The sequence below is a fragment of the Coregonus lavaretus genome (genome assembly GCF_964263955.1).
Source record: "Coregonus lavaretus genome assembly, chromosome: 19".
In the NCBI taxonomy this organism is placed as follows: Eukaryota; Metazoa; Chordata; class Actinopteri; order Salmoniformes; family Salmonidae; genus Coregonus; species Coregonus lavaretus.
The window spans coordinates 44,046,937-44,069,560 of record NC_140006.1 but is presented as its reverse complement, the minus strand read 5'-3'; the positions used below and the strand labels follow the sequence as shown (position 1 = coordinate 44,069,560).

General features: G+C 42.7%; 1 long non-coding RNA gene across 1 annotated transcript; it reads left to right on the top strand.

The window, feature by feature from the left end:
* Window positions 1–9,794: 9,794 nt before the first annotated feature.
* LOC311146491 lies at window positions 9,795–14,504 on the top strand. Its single transcript, XR_014614686.1, has 3 exons — window positions 9,795–9,866; window positions 11,932–12,017; window positions 12,190–14,504. It is a non-coding gene; the product is annotated as an uncharacterized lncRNA (long non-coding RNA).
* Window positions 14,505–22,624: the final 8,120 nt, after the last annotated feature.

Below are 22,624 nucleotides of genomic sequence, written 5' to 3'. Positions count from 1 at the left end.
TGGCTGTCACGGATTCAGCCGAGGCTGCTCCTCCTCCTTGCTCGGGCAGTCTTCGGCGTTCGTCGTTCCCGGAGTACTAGCTGCTGCCGATCGATGTTTCGGTGTTTGTCTTGTTTGGTCTTTATTGTTTACACCTGTTTCCCATTATGTTTTATTGTGTTCCCTTTATAACCCTCTGTTTCTCATTGTGTATTGTGCGTAATTGTTTTGGTCTTTGCGGCAGTTGCCCATGTGTAGGGGTCTTATTATTTCCTTGCTGTTTGAGGTTGCCTGTGTACTTTGTATTTGCACTGCATCCAGTAAAGTTTCTGCCAGTAGCTCGGTGTCCTGCTCTTGACTTCGCCTACCGCATACACGTCTCTGTGACAGAATGACGCACCTTTAGACATGGAGTCAGCAGGAGCGGCGGTGCCAGCTGGATCAATAGAAGAGCGCGTAGAACAACAAGCGGCTATGATCCAGGCTCTCGGCACCGCCATGGAACAGGTGGTGAAAACCGTGGAGCGATGGGAAAGAAGAAGTTGGTCTACACCTCCTCCGACGATACCACCACCATCAGCTATGCCCATCGCTTCATCTCCGGGGTCCAGTGGGATTCGGCTCTCGCTCCCGAGGGCTTATGATGGCACAGCTGCCGGATGTCAGGGTTTCCTGCTCCAGGTGGAACTCTACCTGGCAACCATCCAACCGGCGCCCTCGGGATACAAGAGCGTGTCCGCCCTCATCTCCTGTCTGTCCGGCAAGGCGCTGGAGTGGGCCAACGCCGAGTGGGGGGGAATAGATGCCGCTACAGTCAACTATGCGGAGTTCACCCGCCGCTTCAGGACAGTATTTGATCATCCACCAGAGGGTAAGGCGGCGGGTGAACGTCTATTCCATTTTTGACAGGGGAGGAGGAGCGCGCAGGAGTTCGCACTGGACTTCCGGACACTGGCTGCCAACGCGGGATGGAATGAGAGGGCCCTCATCGACCACTACAGATGTAGCCTGAGGGAGGACGTGCGTCAGGAATTGGCCTGCAGGGACACCAACCTAAACTTCGATCAACTGGTGGACATGTCGATTCGCCTGGACACCCTGTTGGCTACCCGCGGATGTCCGGACTCAGGGCCGTCCATTCCATCCCCCAGCACTTCCGAGCCGACCCCGATGGAGCTCGGAGGTGCTGGTACTAGGAGAGAGACCAGGAGAGAGGCCGTCCCTTGCACCAACTGTGGCCGCAGAGGACACACTGCTGGTCGGTGCTGGGGAGGGTCTCCTCGGAATCGAGGCAGTAGGCCGTGCACTGATGAGTCATTCCAGGTGAGTAGGCACCCAACTCACCCAGAGCTCCCTGTTGCGCATATGTGTATTAAAGTTGTGTTTCCCGAGGTTTCCCCTCATTCCCAGCATAAGGCGCTAGTCGATTCAGGCGCAGCTGGGAATTTTATTGATCGCCATTTCACCCATAAGTTAGGGATTCCTATAGTTCCATTGGATGTGCCCTTCCCTATCCATGCCCTAAGGGATACCTAGCACTCAGTATTTCTACTGCCGTTTTATTCATATTTATGACCTATTTATACAGACATATATTATTATTTATTATTATTATTTATTTATTTTTAACTTCCTTTAATCTTTAAAATCTTATTTTAGTTCTACAACATCCTTCTTTTTCAACGTCCAGCTGTCACACAATGTCCACTCCAAAAGGTCATGAATGTTTTTTTCTATATGAAGCCTCTCATTCTATCATTCTATTGGCTGCGTGGCTTAGGCCCCTTCTTAAAAATTAACTAATGTAACGCATTCTGTTGAGAGCTTTTGTGAAAGAACACATACATTCATTTAAAACACAGCATATACTACATGGCTATATTCCTTATTTAAGCATGAATCTGGATTATAAAATATCAAATATGTTTATAATATTTTACCTTTGGCATCTCCCTACATTTGCCTTAATGATACATAAAATACTCCTATAGGATCTCCTCCCAGACCTGGACTAAAGCATCCGCCAACTCCTGGACAGTCTGTGGTGCAACGTGGCGTTGGTGGATGGAGCGAGACATGATGTCTCAGATGTGCTCAATTGGATTCAGGTCTGGGGAACGGGCGGGCCAGTCCATAGCATCAATGCCTTCCTCTTGCAGGAACTGCTGACACACTCCAGCCACATGAGGTCTAGCATTGTCTTGCATTAGGAGGAACCCAGGGCCAACCGCACCAGCATATGGTCTCATATCGGTACCTAATGGCAGTCAGGCTACCTCTGGCGAGCACATGGAGGGCTGTGCGGCCCCCCAAAGAAATGCCACCCCACACCATGACTGACCCACCGCCAAACCGGTCATGCTGGAGGATGTTGCAGGCAGCAGAACGTTCTCCACGGCGTCTCCAGACTCTGTCACGTCTGTCACATGTGCTCAGTGTGAACCTGCTTTCATCTGTGAAGAGCACAGGGCGCCAGTGGCAAATTTGCCAATCTTGGTGTTCTCTGGTAAATGCCAAACGTCCTGCACGGTGTTGGGCTGTAAGCACAACCCCCACCTGTGGACGTCGGGCCCTCATACTAACCTCATGGAGTCTGTTTCTGACCGTTTGAGCTGACACATGCACATTTGTGGCCTGCTGGAGGTCATTTTGCAGGGCTCTGGCAGTGCTCCTCCTGCTCCTCCTTGCACAAAGGCGGAGGTAGCGGGCCTGCTGCTGGGTTGTTGCCCTCCTACGGCCTCCTCCACGTCTCCTGATGTACTGGCCTGTCTCCTGGTAGCGCCTCCATGCTCTGGACACTACGCTGACAGACACAGCAAACCTTCTTGCCACAGCTCGCATTGATGTGCCATCCTGGATGAGCTGCACTACCTGAGCCACTTGTGTGGGTTGTAGACTCCGTCTCATGCTACCACTAGAGTGAAAGCACCGCCAGCATTCAAAAGTGACCAAAACATCAGCCAGGAAGCATAGGAACTGAGAAGTGGTCTGTGGTCACCACCTGCAAAACCAGTCCTTTATTGGGGGTGTCTTGCTAATTGCCTATAATTTCCACCTGTTGTCTATTCCATTTGCACAACAGCATGTGAAATGTATTGTCAATCAGTGTTGCTTCCTAAGTGGACAGTTTGATTTCACAGAAGTGTGATTGACTTGGAGTTACATTGTGTTGTTTAAGTGTTCCCTTTATTTTTTGAGCAGTGTATAATTGTTCGAGCCGAAGCCCATTGAGGCAAAAAGAGCTGTCATCTTGGTGTATGAGGATATTCTATCTATGTAACATAGCTACTGGACAGAATCAGAATCATGATCATATAGCAATACTGCAGGAACTCATGTAGGTTTCACAATCTCAGAATCAATCAATTATAACATCGTAGCAGCAGAGGATCAGAGTGAAGCCGGGATCAATTGAGAAGCAGTACCGATGCAGAATTGATTAGCCCATAGCTCAGAGCTACCCCTCAGTGCTGACGAAGAAACCAGAGCCTGGATGAGCTCCAGTATTTTGCCATTGGTTGCATAAATGTTGAACAGAGGTTCGCCAGGTGCTGCCAATGCTCAGCATGCAGGCAGCATAACATGAAAGAGATAAAGCAGTGTTAGTTCTGGTGGTGATGATGATGTTCCATGCTAATTATTTCATCTAGGGGTTTATGAGTTTATTACGTTTAACATGTGCGAGTCCATAATGCAAACACAACTTAAGAGATCATGCAAGATTAAAGGGAAGGAACATTTAGTGTATTTCAGACTGAAGAACCCGTAAAGCCGTCATACGGACCGCCTCTGGAAAAGCGCAATGTAAACCCAACGCCATTGCCTTAATGTGAACTCAAAATTGTGCTACTGAGAGAGGAGAGATACTTTTTTAGATGCATGTTCGTTGCTTCTCCGTAGGCCATGAAGAGGGAGATGACCGGGAGACCCATGGGGCGGCGCACAATTGGCCCAGCGTCGTCCAGGGTAGGGGAGGGAATGGCCGGCAGGGATGTAGCTCAGTTGGAGCATGGCATTTGCAACGCCAGGGTTGTGGGTTCGATTCCCACGGGGGGCCAGTATGAAAAATAAAAAATAAAAAAATAAAATAATGTATGCACTCACTAACTGTAAGTCGCTCTGGATAAGAGCGTCTGCTAAATGACTAAAATGTAAAATGGAAATGTAAGAGTAGGCAGACCGATGGATTCCTGATCAGACTACCCGCTGAAGGGTCCTGACGCCCAATATGAACTGAATCCATGCTATCGGAGCATGATAAGGCTGCATTTGCCTGACTGAAATTGGAATAGAAAAGGCATACATGGTTATATACAGTGAGGGAAAAAAGTATTTGATCCCCTGCTGATTTTGAGGTCAGACGTTTCTTGTAGTTGGCCACCAGGTTTGCACACATCTCAGGAGGGATTTTGTCCTACTCCTCTTTGCAGATCTTCTCCAAGTCAATAAGGTTTTGAGGCTGACGTTTGGCAACTCAAACCTTCAGCTCCCTCCACGGATTTTCTTTGGGATTAAGGTCTGGAGACTGGCTAGGCCACTCCAGGACCTTAATGTGCTTCTTCTTGAGCCACTCCTTTGTTGCCTTGGCCGTGTGTTTTGGGTCATTGTCATGCTGGAATACCCATCCACGACCCATTTTCAATGCCCTGGCTGAGGGAAGGAGGTTCTCACCCAAGATTTGACGGTACATGGCCTCATACCTTTGATGCGGTGAAGTTGTCCTGTCCCCTTAGCAGAAAAACACCCCCAAAGCATAATGTTTCCACCTCCATGTTTGACGGTGGGGATGGTGTTCTTGGGGTCATAGGCAGCATTCCTCCTCCTCCAAACACAGCGAGTTGAGTTGATGCCAAAGAGCTCCATTTTGGTCTCATCTGACCACAACCCTTTCACCCAGTTCTCCTCTGAATCATTCAGATGTTCATTGGCAAACTTCAGACGGGCCTGTATATGTGCTTTCTTGAGCAGGGGGACATTGCGGGCGCTGCAGGATTTCAGTCCTTCACGGCGTAGTGTGTTACCAATTGTTTTCTTGGTGACTATGGTTCCAGCTGCCTTCTGATCATTGACAAGATCCTCCCGTGTAGTTCTGGGCTGATTCCTCACCGTTCTCATGATCATTGCAACTCCACGAGGTGAGATATTGCATGGAGCCCCAGGCCGAGGGAGATTGACAGTTATTTTGTGTTTCTTCCATTTGCGAATAATCGCACCAACTGTTGTCACCTTCTCACCAAGCTGCTTGGCGATGGTCTTGTAGCCCATTCCAGCCTTGTGTAGGTCTACAATCTTGTCCCTGACATCCTTGGAGAGCTCTTTGGTCTTGGCCATGGTGGAGAGTTTGGAATCTGATTGATTGATTGCTTCTGTGGACAGGTGTCTTTTAAACAGGTAACAAACTGAGATTAGGAGCACTCCCTTTAAAGTGTGCTCCTAATCTCAGCTCGTTACCTGTATAAAAGACACCTGGGAGCCAGAAATCTTTCTGGTTGAGAGGGGGTCAAATACTTATTCCCCTCATTAAAATGCAAATCAATTTATAACATTTTTGACATGTGTTTTTCTGGATTTTTTTGTTGTTATTCTGTCTCTCACTGTTCAAATAAACCTACCATTAAAATTAAAGACGTATCATTTCTTTGTCAGTGGGCAAACGTACAAAATCAGCAGGGGATCAAATACAACAGCAAAGGACCTTGTGAAGATGCTGGAGGAACCAGGTACAAAATTATCTATATCCACAGTAAAACGAGTCCTATATCGACATAACCTGAAAGGCCGCTCAGCAAAGAAGAAGCCACTGCTCCAACTACAGTTTGCAACTGCACATGGGGACAAAGATCGTACTTTTTGGAGAAATGTCCTCTGATCTGATGAAACAAAAATAGAACTGTTTGGCCATAATGACCATCTTTATGTTTGGAAGAAAAAGGGGATACTTGCAAGCCGAAGAACACCATCCCAACCGTGAAGCACGGGGGTGGCAGCATCATGCTGTGGGGCTGCTTTGCTGCAGGAGGGACTGGTGCACTTCACAAAATAGATGGCATCATGAGGAAGGAAAATTATGTGGATATATTGAAGCAACATCTCAAAACATCAGTCAGGAAGTTAAAGCTTGGTCGCAAATGGGTCTTCCAAATGGACAATGACCCCAAGCATACTTCCAAAGTTGTGGCAAAATGGCTTAAGGACAACAAAGTCAAGGTATTGGAGTGGCCATCACAAAGCCCTGACCTCAATCCAATAGAACATTTGTGGGCAGAACTGAAAAAGTGTGTGTGAGCAAGGAGGCCTACAAACCTGACTCAGTTACATCAGGAGGAATGGGCCAAAATTCACCCAACTTATTGTGGGAAGCTTGTGGAAGGCTACCTGAAACGTTGGACCCAAGTTAAACAATTTAAAGGCAATGCTACCAAATACTAATTTGAATGTATGTAACTTCTGACCTACTGGGAATGTGATGAAAGAAATAAAAGCTTAAATAAATCATACTCTCTACTATTATTCTGACATTTCACATTCTTAAAATAAAGTGGTGATCCTAACTGACCTAAAACAGGGAATGTTTTCTAGGATTAAATGTCAGGAATTGTGAAAAACTGAGTTTAAATGTATTTGGCTAAATATATGTAAACTTCCGACTTCAACTGTATACTTAGGTTGGAGTCATCGACGGGGCTGTAGTGGAACAGGTTGAGAGCTTCAAGTTCCTTGGTGTCCACATCACCAACGAACTATCATGGTCCAAACACACCAAGACAGTCGTGAAGAGGGCATTTTTCCAACAATTGTTTACAGACGGATTATTTAACTTATATTTCACTGTATCACAATTCCAGTGGGTCAGAAGTTTACATACACTAAGTTGACTGTGCCTTTAAACAGCTTGGAAAATTCCAGAAAATGTAATGGCTTTAGAAGCTTCTGCATAGCATGTAATGACAAGAGAATCGTTGAAGATGCACATGGGGTAATAAAGGAGATTACTAAGTGTGTTTTATTACTAAGTGAATGTGGATGTGAAAGTTGTGTGATTGTGGGAAATTACATATTAAGCTGATTGACATTTGGATAATACATTATTGTAATTATTACTATTGAGATTAAAATTTGGATAATAAGCTGATTGATTGAAATGTGGATATGTAGCTGGTTGAAATTTCGATAACAAGAGGATTGACATTTGGATAATAGGATTGAAATATGAATAATAAGAGATTGAAATGTGATAATAAGAGGTTTGAAATTTAGCTATAACGTACTGAGTGAGTGAGAGATATCAGGGGACTAGCTCCAGTGTGAAAGAGGATTACTGAAGAAGAATACCCCAACCAGTTCAGTGAGCTGAATTTTGCGATCTATAACGTTATCTACGGTCAAAAGTTTGGACACACCTACTCATTCAAGGGTTTCTCTTTACTTTTACTATTTTTTCTACATTGTAGAATAATAGTGAAGACATCAAAACTATGAAATAACACATATGGAATCATGTAGTAACCAAAAAAGTGTTAAACAAATCAAAATATTTTAGATTTTAGATTCTTCAAAATAGCCACCCTTTGCCTTGATGACAGCTTTCCACACTCTTGGCATTCTCTCAACCAGCTTCACCTGGAATGCTTTTCCAACAGTCTTGAAGGAGTTCACACATATGCTGAGCACTTGTTGGCTGCTTTTCCTTCACTCTGCGGTCCAACTCATGCCAAACCATCTCAATTGGGTTGAGGTCGGGTGATTGTGGAGGCCAGGTCATCTGATGCAGCACTCCATCACTCTCCTTCCTGGTCAAATATCCCTTACACAGCCAGGAGGTGTGTTTTGGGTCATTGTCCTGTTGAAAAACAAATGATAGTTCCACTAAGCGCAAACCAGATGGGATGGTGTATCGCTGCAGAATGCTGTGGTAGCCATGCTGGTTAAGTGTCCCCTGAATTCTAAATAAATCACTGACAGTGTCACCAGCAAAGCACCATCACACCTCCTTCTCCATGCTTCACGGAGGGAAACACACATGCGGAGATCATCCGTTCACCTACTCTGTGTCTCACAAAGACACGGTGGTTGGAACCAAAAATCTCCAATTTGGACTCCAGACCAAAGGACAGATTTCCACCGGTCTAATGTCCATTGCTCGTGTTTCTTGGCCCAAACAAGTCTCTTCTTCTTATTGGTGTCCTTTAGTAGTGGTTTCTTTGCAGCAAATTGACCATGAAGGCCTGATTCACGCAGTCTCCTCTGAACAGTTGATGTTGAGATGTGTCTGTTACTTTAACTCTGTGAAGCATTTATTTGGGCTGCAATCTGAGGTGCAGTTAACTCTAATGAACTTATCCTCTGCAGCAGAGGTAACTCTGGGTCTTCCTTTCCTGTGGCGGTCCTCATGAGAGCCAGTTTCATCATAGCGCTTGATGATGTAGAACACTGGTGTAGAGGAGGAATTTGTGATGTAACACAAATGTATAATGGGTTACTAGAGATAAAGTAACATAATATTGAGTATAATGGGTTACTAGAGATCTGATGAAGTAACAATAATATACAACTTGCACACCCACACGTAGACATACGTAAGTGGTGTAAAAAGTATTCTGAGAAATGTTCAGAGTGGTCCCTTTATGGATCATTTGAGAAAGATAAAGTTCAAGCATTGTACGGGACTTGACTTACCCCTAACCAATAAAACGATAAACGCTTATGAGATTTCTTCCACCCCGGTAATACATTTTGAAATAACCCCATACCTTGTTAAATAGAACCAATGATTTTCCTTATTCACCTACTCAACCATTTAACGTGCTAGGTAGAGACTTATTATGGACAGAGCATGCCATCTACAGGGGACTGATAGACAGTCCCAGCCCAGTTAATACATATTGATCCCTCCAAAGTATTACATGTTAATCTTAAAATAATAGACATTTAATAAGTGTGAAGCAGAAAGAGTGATCCGTATTAGATTGAGAAGGTCTTCCTATTGGGATGAAGGGAGTCCTAGGTGAAGGAAACAACAGATATGGAGACTAGTGAAAGTAACAAAGTGATTAATTAATTGGTAATTGGCTTTCAGATAGCGCTCCAATAATGAAATATGTTAGTAATTTGAAGAAGTAAGACAGAGGGATTGAGCATTGGGACTGATATTCAATTAGGAGCCGCTCACTCTTCAAGGCCTGGTCCACTGCTCTCATGTTTAAGTAATCTGGTGTTTGAGTTAGAGATAAGCTTCCTGTGGAAAAATAGATAGCCGCCAGTACCCACTGACCTCAAACAGGCTGTAAGAGACGGTGTGTGGAAATTTGGGACAGAGGTATGAATGAATAATTCAATAAGACACGTTTTTGACAATTTATTACTCAATTCAATAGTTTGGGTAGCCTCAGTGATTTATGTAAGAAGGCAATGTCCTCTAAAATAATAATATGTTTCCATTACGTGGAACTGTGTCCAGGGTGAAGTAGATCCAAGTAAATGTTTTTAGTGCTGAATATTGAGCTGATAAGCCAGCACCAACTTTTTGAAGGTCCTAGCATATTTGTTAAACAACAGGTTTTATATTTTGACTAGTTTATGTCCCAAGGACAGTTTGTACAGAATTGTATTTTCAATGCAACAGGTCAAACTGACTGATTACAAGAGAGGGGCTCTGGGATTGTTTACTTTAGAAGGTTACTATTCAGCTTGATGGGACACTGTATCATCTGATGTGTCTGAAGTATAATTCTGTATACGACTGATGGAATGTCCGCTACCAAGTAAAAAAAATAACATGTTTATCAATGATTCTGTATCTTTCCCTTTGAAAGGCTTCCTAAGGCAAGTGCCTTGGGAGAGCAGTTAAAGGTACCCAGATCCAGCTGTTAAGGGAGCTCCCAAATTAAGTAAGGCCTGGCCATTTAGTTTGTTTTTACCCTACCATTTTTACCACACACACACCAGCACCAACACACAACCCACCTGTTGATTTAATATTTGTTAGTGGTTAATACTCTGTTTGATTTATTGTGTGGGGTCTTTTTATTTTTGTTTTAGTGGGGTTTTCATGGGTTAGAAAGGATGCTGTGTGCAAATGAAATTTTCTGAAGTTTCTATTGTCTGGGTTTTGGTTGCACAAATGTAAATTCTCTTGATAAGAAATATACTGAAAAACCCAATGTAAACCTGATACACAAAATGTTTGAAATATCTTTAAATAATGTCTGAGGTACAGGGAAACAAACACTCACTTAATGGGGTTGAATGACCTCTGACCTCTGTTCTGACTTTCTGGTGAGGCCTGATCACCCTCACTAGAAAGACTGGAGACATTGGGTGACATTTAAATGTAATATGGAAACAATAATAATTAGGAAGAAGTTTATAATTTATCAACAGTCCTATGTGTGATTCAGAACACGAGAAGGACAGAGAGAGATCGCTGCCCCTGAATGAGGGACACCTGTCTCTAGTCTATTTTACCATTACAGTAAGGGAAAAAAGTATTTGATCCCTTGATGATTTTGTACGTTTGCCCACTGACAAAGAAATGATCAGTCTATAATTTTAATGGTAGGTTTTTTTTAACAGTGAGAGACAGAATAACAACACAAGAATCCAGAAAAACGCATGTCAAAAATGTTATAAATTGATTAGCATTTTAATGAGGGAAATAAGTATTTGACCCCCTCTCAATCAGAAAGATTTCTGGCTCCCAGGTGTCTTTTATACAAGTAATGAGCTGAGATTAGGAGCACACTCTTAAAGGGAGTGCTCCTAATCTCCGTTTGTTACCTGTATAAAAGACACCTGTCCAAGAAGCAATCAATCAATCAGATTCCAAACTTTACACCATGGCCAAGACCAAAGAGCTCTCCAAGGATGTCAGGGACAAGATTGTAGACCTACACAAGGCTGGAATGGGCTACAAGACCATCGCCAAGCAGCTTGGTGAGAAGGTGTCAACAGTTGGTGCGATTATTCGTGAATGGAAGAAACACAAAATAACTGTCAATCTCCCTCGGCCTGGGGCTCCATGCAAGATCTCACCTCGTGGAGTTTCAATGATCATGAGAACGGTGAGGAATCAGCCCTGGCTGAAAGTGTTGTGGTCAGATGAGACGAAAATCGAGCTCTTTGGCATCAACTCAACTCGCCGTGTTTGGTGGAGGAGGAATGCTGCCTATGACCCCAAGAACACCATCCCCACCGTCAAACATGGAGGTGGAAACATTATGCTTTGGGGGTGTTTTTCTGCTAAGGGGACAGGACAACTTCACCGCATCAAAGGTATGAGGCCATGTACCGTCAAATCTTGGGTGAGAACCTCCTTCCCTCAGCCAGGACATTGAAAATGAGTTGTGGATGGGTGTTCCAGCATGACAATGACCCAAAACACACGGCCAAGGCAACAAAGGAGTGGCTCAAGAAATAGCACATTAAGGTCCTGGAGTGGCCTAGCCAGTCTCCAGACCTTAATCCCAAAGAAAATCCGTGGAGGGAGCTGAAGGTTCGAGTTGCCAAACGTCAGCCTCAAAACCTTAATGACTTGGAGAAGATCTGCAAAGAGGAGTGGAACAAAATCCCTCCTGAGATGTGTGCAATCCTGGTGGCCAACTACAATAACGTCTGACCTCTGTGATTGCCAACAAGGGTTTTGCCACCAAGTACTAAGTAATGTTTTGCAGAGGGGTCAAATACTTATTTCCCTCATTAAAATGCAAATAAATTCATAACATTTTTGACATGCGTTTTTCTGGATTATTTTGTTGTTATTCTGTCTCTCACTGTTCAAACAAACCTACCATTAAAATTATAGACTGATCATGTCTTTGTCAGTGGGCAAACGTACAAAATCAGCAGGTGATCAAATACTTTTTTCCCTCACTGTACCTTATGGGATACAATTAAGTTAAGATTGAGTCATCAAGGGTTGTAATTCTAATTTTATTTGTTATTTTGATTTAACAGGCAGTGTTGTTGTTTTTTTGGACGCATGAATCACGATGTGAGTCATGTGTCCAAAGGAGGGATTACCAGTCCCCTGGGGCCCTTTGGTAAATATACAAATGTATTTTCTTCACATGCCTGCCAGTAAAAGGAAAAATATGTTGGTATTGGTTGACAGTTACTCCAAAGTTTTCTCTACCTCGAGTGATATATTTGTATTGCTGCTGTTGTATTGTTTCTTTTGTTTTTTTGTCTTGCTTCGATAACAAATCTCACCAGATTGGATCTGCTGGATGGTTGGGTTTTCTCCCTACGGATTAGCCCTCTGACTCCCTGACCCTGTAACTCTGAGGTGAGATCGCCAAGATGATAGGGGAGTATAAACCAATTTGGAGAGAAAAAAAAAATGGTTTCAACTGTGAGGAGAGCCACTAGATTGTAGCTTGGGCTAACCTTGCCCCAATCTCATTATCAAGGTTGGTGTGAAACTGTTATAACATGTTCTCTCTCTCTTCCCTGCGAAAGTCAATATGCATGTGCCCTAGACCAAATTCGGGAGATCTCTAGAGAACATTGGCAATGCTAAAAGAATTGCGTAAATTGGCTCTGCAAAACAGAGGCTCTTTGCTATCTTTTGGCAGGTCAAGGGGGCACTTGTGCAATCTTTGGCAATGAATGTTGTACTTGTATCCCAGATCACTCTTCTAATATGACTGATCTCGCCGAATACATTGCCACTGTTGCTAAGAATAAGTGCCTGCAACTTGGTTGGAATCCCTGTTTGGAAGTTGGGGATCCTAAGTTGCCAAATGGGCAGCAGCGTTAGTTTTTTTTCTTAGTTTGTCTAAATTGTGTTACTTAACATGTATGTGTGTGTATTTTTGATTAATTCACTCCCGTTAATAGAACTATAACCTTTATTATGATACTATTTAGAATGTATAACCCAGAATGAAGGGTTTGAAATGATGAAGTGTCTGGTTTTATGTGTTTATTAACCCTACTTTAATAGCAGTGTAGAATATTTTGATATAGAAGCTAAAATCTAAATGCTTACATTAAAATATAATGATTATTATCACACAAGTGATAAAGAGGATGGAATGTGATGGACATTTTTATGTTTGTGCTTTTCTAATAACCAATTTCTGTGTTCATGCAAGTGACTGATTTGAACGAATCCTCACTATCAGTATCTGCAATATGGCAGTACGCCCAGAACCTTGTTTAGAGAAAGGGAAAACTCAGTTTCAAGGTCTCAGCTCAGAGAGAAGAAGCCTCATGAGGTATTGGTCTGTCACATGCATGACCCAGTATTGGTCGTCATATGAATGAAGCAAATGTTAATGAGGAATTAATTATGAATGATGAATAAGCTAAATCATGCAAATATAACTTGTATGTATATACGTAGGAAAACTAACGGGACTGCCCCGGTGGAGCTCCTGATCGACATGTGAGTTGGTTGGAACCTCTCCAGCGCGCTGAAAATAAAGAATGATTCATTTATGATTAACTTTGTGTCCAATGTGTAAAATTTCCACGGCAACAAAAAAAATCAGTTTTACCAGATTTCTACCAGCATGTCACATGCGCAACCAGAGTAAAAAAAACTCTAGACCACCTTTACTCCACACACAGAGGTGCGTACAGAGCTCTCCCTCGTCCTCCATTCGGCAAATCTGCCCATAATTCTATCCTACTGATTCCTGCTTACAAGCAAAAACTCAAGCAGGAAGTACCAGTGACTGACTCAAGCAGGAAGTGGTCAGATGATGTGGATGCTAAGCTACATGACTGTTTTGCAAGCACAGACTGGAATATGTTCCGGGATTCATCCGATGGCATTGAGGAGTATACCACATCAGTCACTGGCTTCATCAATAAGTGCATCGTCCCCACAGTGACTGTAAGTACATATCCACACCAGAAGTCATGGATTACAGGCAACATCCGCACTGAGCGAAAGGCTAGAGCTGCCGCTTTCAAGGAGCAGGACATTTTTTGGGAAGGCCCTTAAAATTATCAAAGACTCCATCCACCCTAGTCATAGACTGTTCTCTCTGCTACCGCACGGCAAGTGGTACCGGAGCGCCAAGTCTTGGTCCAAAAGGCTCCCCAACAACTTCTATCCCCAAGCCATAAGACTGCTAAACAGTTCATCAAACGGCTACCCGGACTATTTGCAATGACCACCTTTTTTACATTGCTGCTACTCGCTGTTTATTATCTGTTTTCTTACTAAAAACAAAACAGCATTTTGGTAAGGTCTACACCTGTTGTATTCGGCCATATGCGACCAATAAAATTAGATTTGATTACATTTTTGAGAAGAGCTATAGGAGGCTCATTGTAATGGCTGGAATGAAATAAATGCCAGGATCTCATCTCGGTACCTAATGGCAGTCAGGCTACCTCTGGCGAGCACATGGAGGGCTATGCGGCCCCTCAAAGAAATGCCACCCCACACCATGACTGACCCACCGCCAAACCGGTCATGCTGGAGGATGTTGCAGGCAGCAGAACGTTCTCCACGGCGTTTCATCAGTGGCGAATTTGCCAATCTTGGTGTTCTCTGGCAAATGCCAAACGTCCTGCACGGTGTTGGGCTGTAAGCACAACCCCCACCTGTGGACGTCGGGCCCTCATACCACCCTCATGGAGTCTGTTTCTGACCGTTTGAGCAGACACATGCACATTTGTGGCCTGCTGGAGGTCATTTTGCAGGGCTCTGGCAGTGCTCCTCCTGCTCCTCCTTCCACAAAGGCGGAGGTAGCGGTCCTGCTGCTGGGTTGTTGCCCTCCTACGTCCTCCTCCACGTCTCCTGATGTACTGGCCTGTCTCCTGGTAGCGCCTCCATGCTCTGGACACTACACTGACAGACACAACAAACCTTCTTGCCACAGCTCGCATTGATGTGCCATCCTGGATGAGCTGCACTACCTGAGCCACTTGTGTGGGTTGTAGACTCCGTCTCATGCTACCACTAGAGTGAAAGCACCGCCAGCATTCAAAAGTGACCAAAACATCAGCCAGGAAGCATAGGAACTGAGAAGCGGTCTGTGGTCACCACCTGCAGAACCACTTCTTTATTGGGGGTGTCTTGCTAATTGCCTACGATTTCCACCTGTTGTCTATTCCATTTGCACAACAGCATGTGAAATGTATTGTCAATCAGTGTTGCTTCCTAAGTGGACAGTTTGATTTCACAGTAGTGTGATTGACTTGGAGTTACATTGTGTTGTTTAAGTGTTCCCTTTATTTTTTGAGCAGTGTAATATACAGTATAATCTGTCTTTGAAAACATATCCAGATTGAATTAAAATCAGCAGCTGTTGCTGTACAGCAATTGGGCCAACAAAAAAAAAGGTATTTAACTCTACACACTGTCAGTTCAAAGCTACTTTAGTCATTAATTAATATAATAAAAATGCATGTTAGGTGAAATGCAAGGAGTACAGTGCCACCTACCATGCAAGATGCAAACGGCAGCACTGTGTCCTCTGTGCAGGTGGATATGTTTTGTTCATTTAGCATCTTGTGTAAAAGTATGTGTTACATAGTAAAAGTATGGTCCTATGCATGTCAGGGGTGGCAATGTGCTGGTCAGAGAGATGTTTGTTTTTTGTGCTACTTACATTGAAGAATGCACCTGATATTCCTCAAATGTAGTACATTTGTTTGTCCCAAAGGAGCCAATTTGTCTAGACTAGTAGGTATGGCATTTACAGTGCCTTGCAAAAGTATTCATCCCCTTTGGTGTTTTTCCTACTTTGTTGCATTACAACCTGTAATTTAAATGGATTTTTATTTGGATTTCATGTAATGGACATACACAAAATAGTCCAAATTGGTGAAGTGAAATGAAAAATATTATACGAAATAAATAATGGAAAAGTGGTGCGTGCATATGTGTTCACCACCTTTGCTATGAAGCCCCTAAATAAGATCTGGTGCAAACAATTACCTTCAGAAGTCACATATTAGTTAAATGAAGTCCACCTGTGTGCAATCTAACTGTCACATGATCTCAGTATATACAGTTGAAGTCGGTGGTTTACATACACCTTAGCCAAATACATTTAAACTCAGTTTTTCACAATTCTTGACATTTAATCCTAGTAAAAATACCCTGTCTTAGGTCAGTTAGGAACACCACTTTATTTTAAGAATGTGAAATGTCAGAATAATAGTAAAGATAATTATTTATTTCAGCTTTTATTTCTTTCATCACATTCCCAGTGGGTCAGACGTTTACATACACTCAATTAGTATTTGGTAGCATTGCCTTTAAATTGTTTAACTTGGGTCAAACATTTCGGGAAGCCTTCCACAAGCTTCCCACAATAAGTTGAGTGAATTTTGGCCCATTCCTCCTGACAGAGCTGGTGTAACTGAGTCAGGTTTGTAGGCCTCCTTGCTCGCACACGCTTTTTCAGTTCTGCCCAAAACATTTCTATAGGATTGAGGTCAGGGCTTTTTTTTTTTTTTTTTTTTTTTCTTTGTGATGGCCACTCCAATACCTTGACTTTGTTGTCCTTAAGCCATTTTGCCATAACTTTGGAAGTATGCTTGGGGTCGTTGTCCATTTGGAAGACCGATTTGCGACCAAGCTTTAACTTCCTGACTGATGTCTTGAGATGTTGCTTCAATATATCCACATCATTTTCCTTCCTCATGATGCCATTCATTTTGTGAAGTGCACCAGTCCCTCCTGCAGCAAAGCACCCCCACAGCATAATGCTGCCACCCCCGTGCTTCACGGTTGGGATGGTGTTCTTCGGCTTGCAAGCAACCCCCTTTTTCCTCCAAACATAACGATGGTCATTATGGCCAAACAGTTCTATTTTTGTTTCATCAGACCAGAGGACATTTCTCCAAAAAGTACAATCTTTGTCCCAATGTGCAGGTGCAACCCGTAGTCTGGCTTTTTTATGGCGGTTTTGGAGCAGTGGCTTCATCCTTGCTGAGCGGCCTTTCAGGTTATGTCGATATAGGACTTGTTTTACTGTGGATATAGATACTTTTGTACCTGTTTCTTCCAGCATCTTCACAAGGTCCTTTGCTGTTGTTCTGGGATTTATTTGCACTTTTTGCACCAAAGTACGTTAATCTCTAGGAGACCGAACGCGTCTCCTTCCTGAGCGGTATGACGGCTGCGTGGTCCCATGGTGTTTATACTTGCGTACTATTGTTTGTACAGATGAACATGGTACCTTCAGGCGTTTGGAAATTGCTCCCAAGGATGAACCAGACTTGTGAAGGTCTACAATTTTTTTCCTGAGGTCTTGGCAGATTTCTTTTGATTTTCCCATGATGTCAATTATAGAGGCACTGAGTTTGAGCATAGGCCTTGAAATACAGCCACAGGTACACCTCCAATTGACTCAAATGATGTCAATTAGCCTATCAGAAGCTTCTAAAGCCATGATATCATTTTCTGGAATTTTCCAAGCTGTTTAAAGGCACAGTCAAGTTAGTGTATGTAAACTTCTGACCCACTGGAATTGTGATACAGTGAATTATAAGTGAAATAATCTGTCTGTAAACAATTGTTTGAAAAATTACTTGTGTCATTCACAAAGTAGATGTCCTAACCGACTTGCGAAAACTATAGTTTGTTAACAAGAAATGTGCGGAGTGGTTGAAAAACGATTTTTAATGACTCTAACCTAAGTGGATGTAAACTTCCAACTTCAACTGTATACACCTGTTCTGAAAGGCCCCAGAGTCTGCAACACCACTAAGCAAGGGACACCACCAAGCAAGCGGCACCATGAAGAACAAGAAGCTCTCCAAACAGGTCAGGGACAAAGTTGTGGAGAAGTACAGATCAGGGTTGGGTTCTAAAAAAATATCAGAAACTTTGAACATCCCACGGAGCACCATTTAAATCCATTATTAAAAAATTGAAAGAATATGGCACACACAACAAACCTGCCAAGAGAGGGCCGCCCACCAAATCTCACGGATCAGGCAAGGAGGGCATTAATCAGAGAGGCAACAAAGACACCAAAGATAACCCTGAAGGAGCTGCAAAGCTCCACAGCGGAGATTGGAGTATCTGTCCATAGGACCACTTTAAGCCGTACACTCCACAGAGCTGGGCTTTATGGAAGAGTGGCCAGAAAAAAGCAATTGCTTAAAGAAAAAAATAAGCAAACACGTTTGGTGTTCACCAAAAGGCATGTGGGAGACTCCCCAAACATATGGAAGAAGGTACTCTGGTCAGATGAGACTAAAATTGAGCTTTTTGTCCATCAAGGAAAATGCTATGTTTGGCGCAAACCCAACACCTCTCAACAGCCCGAGAAACCATCCCCACAGTGAAGTATGGTGGTGGCAGCATCATGCTGTGGGGATGTTTTCCATCGGCAGGGACTGGGTAACTGGTCAGAATTGAAGGAACGATGGATGGCGCTAAATACAGAGAAATTCTTGAGAAACCTGTTTCAGTCTTCCAGAGATTTGAGACTGGGACTGAGGTTCACCTTCCAGCAGGACAATGACCCTAAGCATACTGCTAAAGTAACACTTGAGTGGTTGTAAGGGGAAACATTTAAATGTCTTGGAATGGCCTAGTCAAAGCCCAAACCTCAATCCAATTGAGAATCTGTGGTATGACTTAAAGATTGCTGTACACCAGCGGAATCCATCCAACTTGAAGGAGCTGGAGTAGTTTTGCCTTGAAGAATGGGCAAAAATCCCAGTGGCTAGATGTGCCAAGCTTATAGAGACATACACGAAGAGACTTGCAGCTATAATTACTGCAAAAGGTGGCTCTACAAAGTATTGACTTTGGGGGGGGGGTGAATAGTTATGCACGCTCAAGTTCTGTTTTTTTGTCTTATTTCTTGTTTGTTTCACAATAAAAAATATTTTGCATCTTCAAAGTGGTAGGCATGTTGTGTAAATCAAATGATACAACTCCCCAAAAAAATCCATTTTAATTCCAGGTTGTAAGGCAAAAAAATAGGAAAAATGCCAAGGGGGGTGAATATCTTTCGCAAGCCACTGTAATGTTGATTCGATCACAGAAAAAATTTTGATCTATATAGTGCAAACTCATGGGGCGAAGTCAGTGAAGTTCAATCTCTTGCATCTCTGCGCAGCATGGCATTTCTTTTGCGCTGCAGTCCTGGAGGAAGTGTGCCAACGTGCGCAGTTTAGAGGGAACATTGCTCTCCATCTATAAGGACAACCTCACGTTCAATCCTCTCATCCTTTTATTTTCTTTAGACGCTTTTCAACTCCTCTCAACCATGCACCCTCCATTTCCTGTAGAAACGACTAATGTTAATACAATAGAAAAAAGCACATTCAGAGGAGAATGAATAAACTAACACATGCTAATCAAACAAAATAACGCACAATTTCAATTGTTATAGTTCCACTTCTTCAATAGGCTATAGAATGGAAATGTGTGATATTATGGGCTAGCAATCAATAATTTGGGATTTTACCAATGATATGATGTTTTTATAGTGTTATGGGAAACCAGGTTAGAATTAGTAGATAACATTTACATTTACATTTTAGTCATTTAGCAGACGCTCTTATAAGTGACTTGGTGCCACAGAGTCTGCATTCCTTATGTCAAAGGAGATTACTGATGTTGATCTTAGAATAACTGATGGACAGGATATACTGACTTGGGGTAAAGGCAGGGGCAGTGTGTTCATTAGGGCGATATGGGCGACGCACTGCCAAACGGGAAAAGGAAGGGATTTTTTTTCTAATCAATTATATCACAGCAACAGTAGTTATCAGTGTTCTAATCTAGACGTCTGATCTGCCACTAAATGTCCAATCAGGCTAAAGTCGTGCTTCAAATGGCCCCGCCCCCTTTGGGGCGATTTCAGTCAGGTTGAAAATCGCCCAGAAGTCTCTCATAGCCTGTCATGTAAAATCTTTTTTTTTCAAATATCAGAGCTTTCAATACAATCTCTATGGGTTTCTGAGGGCTTGCACTTACGCGCTTTCGTCATACGTAACATAACCATGAACGTAACTAAGAAAAGAGCGGGTAGCAGCGTCAATCAATTCACGTACTACTATCAAGATGGCTAGCCTTCAGTGCAACTCGATTGTCTCTTTGAAAGAAGTTCACATCAAAGACCATTCAAAACGAGCTACTGTAACTGGAGTGTATGCTAGCGGTCATGAGGGAACATATTGTGGAGGAGGTGAAGTCGGCGAACTTCGTAGCTATCCAAGCTGACGAGACCACGGACGTTTCTACACAGATACAGCTGGTGCTTGTGCTGAGGTACATAGATAGCAACCACAAAGTGCAGGAGCGCTTTTTTGAGTTCCTTCCCATCTCGGAATCAACCTCAGTCTCAATCGCCAGTGTGCTTTTGGAGAGACTGAACGGTCTTTTTGCCGACGACGAGAAAGTCAAACTGTGGTGCACTGGCACTGTACCAGGTTCTCATGAGCTACAACCTCCAGGAGACGTTCTCTGAGACTGTGACTCTGTTGAACATCCTCATAACTACTCCCATGACAACAGCTGAAGCTGAGAGATGTTTCTCAACTTTGACACGAGTTAAGACATTCCTGCGAAATTCAATGGGCCAGGAACGTCTGAATGCACTGGCCATGCTTTCCATGGAGAGTGAACTAGTCCTCAGCATGCCTGATTTCAATGAGAAAGTCATTGACCGCTTTGCTGCATTGAAAGAGAGAAGAGAACAGTTTCAGTACAAGTAATGTAGCCTCTCTCTCTCTTTGTCCCTCCCTGTCTGTCTCTTTAACACACACACGCCCAAATCAGTTCACAGTTGATGTTGTTTAAAATAGTTATTTTTCATTTAAAAAAAAGTAAAAAAATAATAATAATCTGTTCATGTTCATTTTTACAAATCTATACAATTGGCCAGAATATGGTTGTTCATATTTACAAATCTATACAATTGGCCAGAATATGGTTGTTCATTTTTACAAAGCCATACAGATAGCTGTGTTTACCTTTTCTAGAAATTATTTTCAAATTCTGTTTTTAGGCAAAATGTCTATCACTGTTCATTTTCACAAATCTATACAAGAGGGCAGAATATGGAAGTCTATAAAAATTTCTTATTACCAATAACTTGCATCAATGTTTTCAGTAGCCTCTATCAAAAGCTCCTGCTTGCTTGTTGTGAATTATGCTCAGGTGCACATATTTCCAATTCAACCATGAGGCAAAAAATGTGGTAAAAGCTCTTGTTGATCCTGCAATCTGAACAAATACCAAGATGCTGTATTTTCAGCTGATATTTCATTTGTTTATGGAAATGCATATTGTTTATGCAGTGTTGAGGAATGTGAAAGAACACCCTTGATTATTTTTACTGTGATAACTTATTTTGCTTTTGTAAGCCAACACTTTTGAGATCAGTCAATAAATGCTTCTGGCATTGACTTATATGCTGCCCCTGTCTTCATGTTGTTGCTGGACATATCTTTTTTTAAATGTGTGTAGGTCACCTAAATCATCAGAAAAATTGCCCCCCCTGAGAATTTTTTCAGGAGCCGCCACTGGGTAAAGGGTAATAACATCAAAGAAGGGAGTGCCCACTGATGGGTACCAGATGTTCGTGAAGAAACGTGTAACAGAGCGTATATAAGCTGAAATATCTTCTTTGTTCAGTGAGTTCGGAATAGCCAGAGGCAGGGCTATGTATTCTGTTATAACGAACCATGGTACCATATTAAATATTAAATGAACACCCCATCTAAGTGTTAACTATCTCCTTGCCTCATTAATTACTTGATACCCGAGAAACTCACCATAACAGCCATTTTACTAGCTCATACTAAAGCTCCCCTCAAGCTAGCTAGCAACATCACTTAGCTGGTTTGCCAAGATGAGAGGGATGGCAGAACTCATTAAACTTTGTTGGCCTCACTTATGCACACTAACACTCAGATTCAATCACTGAAATGGAGCTGAACTTGAGGCTGATATATACTGAATAGAAGACACCATCTGCTATAAATGAATAAAGACTGTCCAAAGAGAGGTGTGAGCACAGTAAGGTGTTGTAAGGTGTCCATTTTCAACACCGTTTCGATTTTGTTTTTAGTAATTGTTTCGATTTGGTTTTAGTAATTTCAATGTCGATTGACATCGTTTCCCCTCCCCAAATTTTTTTGGGTTATCAGATTTTTTGGAGTGGCAGCAATGATTTAGCGCCACTTGCGCTGCTAAATTAATATAGGGGAAAAACGGACTATTGATGTAGCTAGCTATGCTGCACTGTTCAACAGTTGTTTGCAGATGTTGAATCTAGCTAGCTAGCTAGCTTATTAGTTACAATAACTAATGTTACACATCAAGCTAGGTGGCTGTGTTAGCTAGCAAGCTGCATGATTATCTGTCACTAAAAACAAGCTTCTTACTGATGTTACATGCTGCCCTGGCTAACAACTAGTTATCTAGCTAGCTAGTGAGTTAGTAGCTCACTAGCTAGCTAACATAGCTAGCTAACATGGATTGACGACCCACCTAGCTAGCTATCATCAGCTACCTATGAATTTTGATAGCGTGCATTGTGGCTCGTGAAATTATCGACACATGAAGTGGACAGCTTTGATTTTCGGAGCAGGGCACCGGTAAAAGGTGTTATCTCTGGCGTCCCGTTGGACATTGATAATCAATATCTTAGGCTAAACATTCCAGGAGTAGTTAATGCACGTAGCTTGACCCGTATGGAAAATGAGAAAA